This window comes from Pteropus alecto, unplaced genomic scaffold (genome assembly GCF_000325575.1).
Source record: "Pteropus alecto unplaced genomic scaffold, ASM32557v1 scaffold69, whole genome shotgun sequence".
NCBI lineage: Eukaryota > Metazoa > Chordata > Mammalia > Chiroptera > Pteropodidae > Pteropus > Pteropus alecto.
In genome coordinates this window covers 11,000,416-11,010,845 of record NW_006494610.1, presented here as the reverse complement: position 1 = coordinate 11,010,845, position 10,430 = coordinate 11,000,416, and the positions used below count along the sequence as shown (strand labels likewise).

General features: G+C 42.5%; 1 protein-coding gene and 1 pseudogene across 1 annotated transcript in view; both read right to left on the bottom strand.

Moving 5' to 3' along the window:
• LOC112474005 (membrane-associated guanylate kinase, WW and PDZ domain-containing protein 2-like) overlaps window positions 1-10,430 on the bottom strand; it is a 292,185-nt gene that overhangs the window by 11,554 nt on the left and 270,201 nt on the right. The gene's annotated exons all lie outside the window — the stretch shown is intronic.
• LOC102887310 lies at window positions 337-1,056 on the bottom strand (annotated as a pseudogene).

Sequence of the window (10,430 nt, the reverse complement as noted above, 5' to 3'; positions counted from 1 at the left end):
TCTAAGAACTGCAGAGTACAGAATATGACCATGTGGGACGTTTCAAACAGATGCCCCGTTCATAGCACAGGGTCTGCTCCAATCACAATTTTCTAGCTTACTTTTACAAATACTGAAACTGAAGTGACTGGTTGTTCCGTTATTTTCTGAAACTCTCCATGAACAAGTAAGACATGGACAAATTACGCCTGCATGGCTCTTCGAAAGGTTTAAAGTAATTTTTTTTTTTTTAAAAGGCCTATCTTAAACAGGAGCAATGACTAAGGTACTTTCTGTGTCCCCAGCCTTCTAAGCCCCAGGTTGCCTCTGGCACCTGGATGGCTGTCCTTGGGTCCCCTACATCTCGGGGGGGGGGCGGGCAACAGAGGAAGGGCAGGTCAGGCCAAGGATGAGGAATAAACAGTCTTCACTGTGTTCAGACCAGGAGCCCTGGGTCTTGAGGATCTCTGTATACTGGTCAATTTTATCCTCCATGTTCTTTTAGGTCTGTTTCCATAGCCTCATGAGCTGTTCTTTCTTCTAGTAATGAATCTTTGCCTTCTCCTTCCTCTTCCTCACCAGGTTGGCTGTCACTTCCCAGTACTTCCAGCCAACCTCATGAGCCAGGTGCCCTAGGTAGACAAACTTTCACAGAGGCTTCAGACACACAACCTTAAAGGTAGCAGGTACCCATCTGCCTTTTTTTTTTTTTTGTCAGAGTGGGGTGGGATCCCATCGAATGCTCTTCTTGTTAGGGAGGCCTGGCCTTGCTAGCTCTGGTAGGCAGCACGCCTCCACTGTCTACCAAAAGATGCGACTGGGGTCTGATGTGGTAGGGGCCATAGGCCTGACTGGTGTTCATATGCTTTCAGAGAGAGGCCAGGTATTTTGACTCATTTCTATAGAAACTGCCAGAAATGTTTATGACCTCACAGCACATGACCACCACCTCTGGCCCTGCTTGTCCATGGTGGGTGCCTGGCGGCCCAGGAGATGATGGCCTTGGCTATTGAGCACCAGATATGCCCTTCTGCCATCTTTGGCAGATGCCTGGGGAAACTGTATTTTCCCCCCCATTTAAAAAATATTTATTGAGCACCTATTGCTTACTTTATATCCACTGAAAGGTCTATCCACCGAAAATACACCTGTGAAGAAAGCAATATTTCTGTCTTCATAGGCTTTACTATCATGGTGGAAGAGACAGAAAAATAATAAATAGGTAATAATACTGCATCGGATATGGATCAGTAAAATGCAGAAAAATAAAGTGAGGCAAGGAGATGGAAAGATAAGGTAGTCACAGAAGGACTCTCTGATGAGGTGACATTGCAGGGACTTTTTTTTTTTGGAGCAAGTCATTTGGAAAAAGGTGGAACAAGTGCCGAGAGGGTCTGGCATGCTGGAGAAATGGTAAATAGGTTTGTGAGGTAGATGAGGGGAAGTACGAGATCAAGCAGAGCTTCAATAAGGATTTTGAATTTTATTCTAAGTGTGATGAAAGCCATTGGATGGTTTCAAGCAGGAGGATGATATTTTAAAAGGCCAATATGGCTGCCATGCACAGAATGGATTGCAGATAGAATAAGAAAACCAGTCAGGGGGCTATTGCAGCAGCCCAGGCAAGACATCATGGTGGCTTGGACTAGGGAGGTAGTTATGGAGGCAGTGAGAAGGGGCTAGATTCAGGATATATTTTGAAGACAGGCCAGATTGGACCTGCTTATGGGGCATAAGGGAAGGTTTTAGTTCGAGTTTGAAGGGAGAATAAGAGTTCACTAGATGCAGAAAGTAGGGAAGAGTATTCCAAAAAATGGGATCCACAAAGTGCTCAGTGGGTTGTTGTGGGGATGGCGAGGGGTGCCTGGGGTAGTGATGAAAGAGGAGGCTGAGAAAGCAGGTTGGGGAGAACGCTAGGTGCCAACTAGGGAGTGAGAACTTCACCCTAAAGACAATGGAGCAGGAGAGAGATAGGGTGACCTCTCCCTCTTATTTAACAGGAGAGTCATGATTTGACAACTAAATTACATTTGAACTAAAGCCAATTAAATGTGTGTTGCTTCAATTCATATCATGTTGTTTTAGATTCTTTTATCAATAAATAAAATTTATTTTTTATCTTATTAGTATTGGCAAACAGAAGCAGGATCTTTCTTAGGGCAGAGAAATGCTACTAATCTTGTGGTTAATTAATATTTATTGAGTATCTACTCTGTGCTAGACACTGTGTTAATTGCTGGGAATTTAGCATGAACAAAATGATGTCCTTGTCCTTGTGGAGCTTGTTAGATGAGATAAATATAGGATAAGTGATTTTGAATGTGATGTATCATCAAAAGAACAACAAAAAAAGGGTGCTACAGAAACATTTAATGGGGAGTTAACCTGTTTTAGGGGTTCAGAGAGACCTCTCTAAGGAAATGGTCTTTCAGTTAAAATTAGATTGATTATAATTTTATTATTAGCAGGAATATCATCCCCTACTTCTTCAATAATTAGCCTTCCTTTCAAGTGGTTGCTTCTCTTTTGCCTTGAATCATGTCCAGTTCCTGCCTACCTTGAAAAGAGAGACCTCCCAAATATCTGACTATTTTATATACCCCAAACTAAGCTTTTCATCATTTTCCAGAACTAGCCCCACAACTTTTACTTCTTTGTATTCTTACATTCACACACATTCATTTGTTCAAGTTCTGTGCTATGTGCACGATATTTGAGGGGACTCCAAATAGATTGCCATGGCTGAAACAGGATGTGAGGTGCAGAGCGATAGGAGATGATGCAATGACAAGCTTCTTCATTTGTAAGACACACAGAGGACTGTGGAGTCCATTCTGCAGGTATTCAAAAACCACTGGAGAGTTTGAACCTCACTTTGTAATGTAGGTATTCATGGACACCAGAGATGGGAAAGAGAATTGAAATCTACAGTTGAGGCAGTGTAGATGTAAGTCTTAGCTTTACTACTGACCAGCTGTGTGGCTTTGGGCAAATCAACCAACTTCTCTGAGCCTCAGTGAATAATATCTACCTCAGACATCTTTTATGAAAATTAAAATTACCCCAACTTCTGTAAAAGTTAAATGAGCATCTAACATAGTTTTGCATTTGTAAAACTATGTAAGCACTTGTAAATAAGAATGATAATGGTAAAACAGCTAACATTCACTAGACACTTACTATCTATACTAAATGTTGTGCATGCGTTCTGTCATTCAAATTTTGCAACAAACTTATGAGATAGATACTGTTATTATCTTCGTTATACAAATTAGGAAACTGAGGCTCAAGGATTGTCCCCTTCTACCCTTTTAGCCTTTATGTAACTTTTACTTAGAGTTTCCATGAGGAGCAAAAAAGAAGAGGTGTGAATTTATCACTTCTTTTCCATATATCCTGCAGAAGATGCTACGAACAGAGCTACAGCCCTAGAGAAAGATGAACAGTTATAGATCCTGGTAGATCTGGATAATCCACTTGAGAAGGCACCAGAGCCCATGAGGCATCCAGATTAAAGAGCTGTTATTTAGGCAAGCAGGGGCTGCAGCCAATGCAAACTTAGGGTCCGGGGGCTGCCGTGTCCTCATCTCCAGTTTCGAGTTTCTGGTTACTGCTTCTCTTCTCTTCATCAGGTAGCTGACGATGCCAAAAAACCTTATCTCCTACCCATGGAGTTGTGACAGCCTCTTGCATCACCCCTGCTTTGATAATAAAGAACAAATGATGACACTGTTTGAGATCATCTGAGCCTTCATCTATGTTCATGCTTTCCCAATTAGTGTGTGTGTGTGTGTGTGTGTGTGTGTGTTGGGGGAAGAGAGGAGTGGGACAGGACTTGTGTAGGTGGGAAGGGAGGTTCAGAATGACAGAAACCAGGGCTGACAACTAACTTTATGGAGACAGCTGAAGACAGAGGTGGTCTGGGGTGAGGGGTGGAGAGATGGGGAGATGGGGGTCAAGGAGGCAGTGAGTTTTCCTTACTTTAAAAAGGAGAATTTTGGCTTAGTTAAGATGAAGGCTGCCTATGAATTTTTATTTCTGCAAAGTCTCAGACCTTCCTGGAAACAAAGCAATGGGTATCAATTTCTGCAGCATTTGGAGCTCATATAGAATGACTGATTTCAAGCAGGTTTAATTTTATTTTAGCAAAAAGTAAAGCTTTTCATTGGAGTCGCTTCTTTAGAAATAAAATTGAACTGAGAATAAAGACCAGAAACTCTATTTGACAATTCCTGCAGATGACAGGCCTTGGAGTTTTATAGGTTTTGTGCACATGTAGAAAAACCCTAATGTGTCAGCAACTCCTGATGAGTGCTAGTGCACCAGCCTAGATAAGGGGCTACAGACGGGCAGGGAGCCAAAGGCCGGCTTGGGGAAAGGATATTGGCAGTTGAGTGTGGAGGGATCTTCAGTGACTTGTTGGCAGTGATGCAGACTCAGATCTGAGAGCCAAATCTGTGTAGCAGGCCCCCTTCTGCTCAACACATATTTGCTGAAGAGGTAGGAACTGGTGTGTGCACGTTTATAGCCTAAACCCGTGGCCCTTGTCACTTCACATGAGTTGATCCTTCAGATTCAGTGTCATCTCCTTAGAGAGGCCTCTCACCAGCTTGTCCAAAGTGGTTATTTTCTATTTCAGCTCCTTTGTTTTTCTCACAACATTTACTACAATTTATTTGTGTGTTTCTCTTCCTGGAATATAAATTCAATTTTACAGGGACTGTGATTTGTCTTGTTCACTGTTGCAACTTCAGTCTCTAACACAGTGCTGAGCACATACTAAGTCTTTAGCCAACTGAATGAAGAATTAATAGGTCAGTCAGAGATCACACATTCTCCTTTCTTGAAAGTAGAACTGCAGCCATCTGGAATAATTTAGAGAAATGTGGAGAGACCCAATATATTTGAAATAAATGTTTCTGTATCTATGTCCGTATCAATATGTGATGTCACTAGATGTTATAAAACTCTTAGTTAAATTTTATTATTGTATTGCAAAGTGAAGAAAATTACAATACACACTGTAAAATTTGTAGAGAAATGAATTGCTAAAACCTTGCTACTTGAAGTGTCATCCACGAACCAGCAGCACTGACAGCACCTGGGAGCTTGCTAGAAATGCAGACTCTCAGGCCCCATCTCAGACCCACTGAATCGGAATTTGCATTTTAACAAGCTCCCCAGTTTGAGAAACTGCTTTAGAAAGGCTCACAATTTAGCCGGTGAGATCCTGTTGTGAACTGTAGGGGAAAGTATACTGAAATTGAAGAAAGAACAGTTTTGTAGGGCACTCAAGTGAATGATAGTTCCAGGAAGAATAAGAAATTCTCTATTTCACAGGTTGATTTTTGTTTCTGAATCCTAAAGAAAGACCGTTGGTTAATTAAGTTAGTGAGCATTTTAACTAAGCATAACTCAGAATGGCATAGTTAGTTAACTCCAGGGATCCCTTCACAATTTCATTCAGGCTACGGCAGTAGCCATCCCTTGTTTATCTCAGGTATGACTGGGGAGAGGGGATCTGAATGATGATAATAGATGGTGATTTCTTTCTTTTTTTTTTTTTTTAGAGATAACTCTAATTGTTAATATTCACTTATTATAGAACTTTAAAAAAAGGTGGTTATCTGTTATAAAGAACAACTTGGAGCCTGTTTATCTAGTTAACAAGTTCCTGTGATCGTCAGTTCAGTACTTGCTCCTTTTCCTGGCAACAACCTGAGGGAAGAATTAAAATGATAACGGGCTCTTCCCTGAAAAACTGAGTTACAAAAAACCTCGATTCTCTAAATTGTAGATGTAATTGGTGATGGGTAAAATAAGTAGTCTGATCTCTCACACTTGAATTAATCAATTAAATAAGTAGTTACTCACTGCCTAAAGGTGCCAGTGCTGGGGATCAAAGACTAATACCAGATTCCTGCCTTCAATCGGATTATGTGACTTCGGTTTATCCATGACAAATCTCTTCCTGGCCTGGTGAAAAACCGGGACTCCCTCTCTCTTTAATCAATTTCATCAGTGCTCTAGGTCAATAGGAGGATCAATAGCAATGAGAAAGTCTTGTTCTTTTTCATCAGGAAAATTAAACCTTCCCCAAATGTCCTTAGTCACTGATCCTCATCAGTGAGGATCATCGTTCCTGTACTCTAAGCAGGTTGTTTTTATTCTGTGGGCCTCCAGAGCAGAAAGCAAAATCATTTTCGAGGCTTCCTCTTCTGTTGAATGTACCTGGCACATTGGCGCTAAACAGGCAATAAATCATAATAAATGGAAATAGTTGCCTATGGCATGATCCGATTGAGTCGTTTAAACGATCATTTTGTGTTGACAAAGGGTAGGGTGATTATGCCAGAGGAATTCAAAGGTGCTCCAAACAAATGAATTGGAGAAATTTCTTGAAAAACGTGGAGGGTTCTTGCATGGCAATAGACTTCCTCCTTTCTGGCTCAGCATTGAAGTCCACAGGCCCCAGCAGATGAGTAATTCAGATGCTACTAATTCTTCTGCCTTACTATCCAGTGATGGGGGCCTGATGGCGTAACTGCCACCTGAGATTTGCCTTCTAAATTCGCAGTTTTGAGAGATGAACCTCACAGGGACCTGCTAATACTGTTCTGCAGGTCGGGAGATTAATCTTCACATTAATGTGTGGGTAACGTCATTCAGAGGGCAGCTCTCTCAGCACACGTGCATCCGTTCTAATAGAGGCCTTAGACTTCAGCATGGAAGTCATTGCTTGCAATCATCATCATCATCATCATCATCATCATCATCATCATCATCATCATCATCATCTGTGCAAATAGGCTGCTTTTGCCAGCGTATTCCTGAGACATCCTGTTGGTGTTCATGCGGCACCCCACTGGTGCTTGGGGGTAGGAGCTATTTTTGTATATATTTTCCGAAGGAAGGTGCCAGAGTGTAAGGGACTTCCTCTGGGTCACCCGGCGAGTGGGGAGGGGTTAGAGCATAAGTCTAGGTCTTTCCCACTCTCGACAAGAGCGCTGACCAGCGGAAACGCGGGCGCAGATCGGAGGGAGAACGAACGCCGCCCTGGTGGCCTCGAGGCCATGCTGCAGCCTCCTCCACCTGCACCCGAGTTCCCAGACTCCGCCCGGTTCAGTCCTGCAGCAGACAGGGGGGTGCTCCATCCCACCCCTTCCTCAACTTTTTCTTGGTCGGTAAGGTCGTCCCACATGAGTTCAGCTGGCTTTTCCTAGACTAGGAATGAGGGGATCCTCCTCAGCCTGTACTCCGAGTAAACGTACAGCTGTGGGTCTCAGCTCCGCATGCACGGGAGGATCCCGTAGGGAAACGCACCCCAGACCAATCACCTCGAACTCTGGGCTTGGTTCCCAGACGACGGTTCTTCAGAAAGTGTGTCAAGCGACTCCTACGTGCAGGCAGGGTGAAGACTCGTTGCCTTAGAAACAGCTATGACTGGAACATTAGTCGGCAATAGCAATCACAGTATATTTTTCATCCGAGCAGTCCAAGCTCTCCTTAGGTTTACCTGTTGTTACAGCATCTCTGCTCATTACATTTGCAATAAGGAATGATTGCTGACTTGAACTGAAATAAACAACTGATTGGGGAAGTGTTAATCCTTTGAAAGGTCTTTCAGTCCAAGGGTACAGATAATTCCAGGGGAGCCTCAAAAGATGACTGCTGCTGCCACTGCACCCAAGGTGGAGGGTGAGCCTTCTGGGGAGGAAGCTCATCGCCCTCCTGTGCGTCATTTGATCTCTCCATCAGCTGTTTTGCTGAATGTTCAGGGTGTGTTGGCAAAAAGGAGATAGACACATAACTCAGGCTTCCTTTATTTTAGCACCAGAGACCATGTCTACTTTTCTTCTGAAGCCTGGTGCTTTTGTTTGAACCCTCATGGAAAGAAAACACCATCAACGTTCACTGGGAGCCAGTTACCTAAGACTTCAGCCTGATGCTGGAAGGATCTTTATGCCTTAGACACTGAACACGCCTCCTCTTGAGGCTTCCTGGAGAAGGAGGACTTAGATAAGAAAATGCAAAACACAGGAAGGCCACTTTCAAAATAGAGATGCAAATTTCGCTGAATAAGAAACATAATAGGAAATTCTCGAGGCCGGGAGCTCTGTAACCTCTAGCCAGGATGCTACAAAGCTGCTCATTAAGGCTCCTATCAACCTGCAAACTCAGCACTTTGAATGCCAGTTGGTGGGCTGAGGTCAGAAACTACCAGAGTCCATGCCCTGCTGTCCCTTTGAGTTCATTTAATCTGCTTTCTTTAAATAAGCCTTCCTGAAAAAAAAAAAATTATCTCACAGAACCCTACTTCTTCTACAGGTGAAGCTGCTATTTGGGTGAAGTGAAGAGGTTTGGCATGGACGAAATGAATGGCAGCTGGGAACCCTTCCCACAGACAAGGGACCTGCAGCATTGTGAGCTGGTCAGGAAGGAAGGCCTGAGCAGGCGCAGCTGCTCCCTTTACCAGGGCTGTTCTCAAAGGCTGTGGGATGATTCCATTAAAATGGACACTCAAAGCATCTACGAGTATAGGCGACATGGGTCTTAAATAGCTACTTCTGATCTCAGATCAGTAGTTTTATTTCCCCTTTCTTTATTCTTTCTTCTTCTATTAAGGTCTTTGAAGAGTTTTGCTCTTGACCCTAAAGAGCTGGGGTCATGGGGCCTTTGTTCAGGTTCCCAGTGGTTGAGGAATGTGTTCTTTGGCTACATTTACATGCTTTGATAAATTACCCAAAGAGAAACGACGTGATAATTTTGTAGCACTAAAATGGCAGCTCTTTCCTGTTCTGGCAAATGCTATAGGCCCCAAGCCAATGGGGGCTGACTCCTGCTTTGTCAGACAGTATTCTCTATAATGGCTTAAAGTCTGTTGAACTTTGGGAGTCTCTGGAGGGTTATAGGCTCATCAAGAGGGCATGAACTTCTTTGGGCTGTTGTAATGCAGGTTTTAAAAGTCTGGGCTGTGGAGTCCAATTGTCCTAGCTCTAGTCTCTGATCATCCTCCCTGATCAAGGCCAGTAAAATGAGAGTAATTATAGTACCTATCTCTGTATGAGGTTTGAGTGAGCTCAATAACTTAAGGCATCCATTATAGTGCCTGGCACGTAGTCACTACATAGTAAATACAGAATGAAGTCAATGCTGTTATTATCATTGGTTGACCAAAAAAGACCCAGTCTCCTCCAGGCTCTCTGATGGCCTGACTAGTCTGAATCTCCTGGAATTACTCTGAATAAGTCAGCTTTATCCAGATCCAGAGTATTAGAGCTGGGGGGACATCTGGAAGTGACAAATGCAGCTGACTGACACAACTGCCAGTTCCCAAGACCCAGAACTTTATCAATACATCAATATATACAATCTGCAGGAATATATACAATACAAATACTAGCATCTCCTTAACAAGCTGAGTAAAGCCTTTGAATCAGGCCAGTAGGGCACAACACAGTGGGAAGAATACTCTTCTTTGAAGTCAGAAAATGGGCTCAAGTACATCGTCTATTGCTTACTAGCTGTGTGACCTTGAACAAACCATGTTAACCTCTCTGGGCCTCAGTTTTCATAACTTACATTAACTACTTCCCTTGCCTTCTTCACAAAGTTGCCTTGTATGAAATAATTAGATATTATACAATATAGAGTGGGATATTATTTTTCTTACCTGTTATCACCTGACAAGGACTCTTTAGAATAGTAGGATAGTTACAGAATAGACATGGAGATGTAGAGTGTAGCAAAGGGAAGATGGTTAATAATGTCGTAATAAATATAGTAAGGGGGAAGATTTAGTGGGGTGATCGCTTTGTGAGTTATGTGGATCACTAATCACTATGCTGTACAACTGAAACTGGTATATTATTGTATGCCAACTATAGTTAAAAAAAAACCTCATGGAATTGTACAATGTAAATACAAGCAACTAATTATCTATTATATTTCAATAAAGCTGGGAGAAAAACAAGAAAAAAACAGTATGTTTTTTTTTGAGAGGAGTCAGGGCTACATTTTAGTGACTGAAATTGATATAAAAAGCTTTGGATAGTCCATAGGTGAGCTGGATGGGCCCTACTGTTTCTGTGTATGGCAGGCAGAACATGAGATGGGGCCTTTCTGTGTGGGGAGTTTGTAATCTGGAGCTTCATATCAGCCTTAAAGGTCAAGAGAAAGTTGCACCAGAAACTTAAGTTTTAGATTAATTTTCCAAAGTACAGCTGCTCTTTTGACCTCTGGGGGTGAAAAAGATTGTTCAAAATCTTTGTTTATATCCACTTGAAATAACTGACAAAGCTGGATTAGGGGTCTGGGATCAGAGAGTCCTAGAGGAGGTTTGTCAGCACCTTCCTCTTTTTTAGCATTTAAGCTTGAATGAGCCAAGTGAGTCACATGAGTTTTAACGGGTGTGTGGCCAATGTCTTCACGGTCAACTTTTCACATTACTG